This window comes from Engraulis encrasicolus, chromosome 10, assembly GCF_034702125.1.
Source record: "Engraulis encrasicolus isolate BLACKSEA-1 chromosome 10, IST_EnEncr_1.0, whole genome shotgun sequence".
In the NCBI taxonomy this organism is placed as follows: Eukaryota; Metazoa; Chordata; class Actinopteri; order Clupeiformes; family Engraulidae; genus Engraulis; species Engraulis encrasicolus.
Genome location: NC_085866.1, coordinates 54529092 through 54529431, shown reverse-complemented (window position 1 = coordinate 54529431; position 340 = coordinate 54529092).

Genomic DNA, 340 nt, shown 5'->3' with positions numbered 1-340 from the left:
ACAGCCCGAGTCACACTTGGCTTGACCTAATATTTGTAGTCTAGTAAAAAAAAGAAAACAGAGGGCTATTTTGTTTAATACATTGGTAGATGCTGTCTTCTTAAGATTGTCTATGTGTTGAGCGCACCCATAGCATATCTCCCTTTGCTGTGGGTAGCAGTCACTGATTACACTCCAGTAGCTGCCAATTGCATACCACAAAAAAACAACATTTGCTTTGTTTTTAAAACCTTTTGTTTTCCTGATTATTCTTTGGGATCTTGCCCTCTCTGGTATTTTTTGGACTGGGTAAATCTGTAGACAACATTTGTTTTTGTTGTTGTTATATTACATTCGTTGT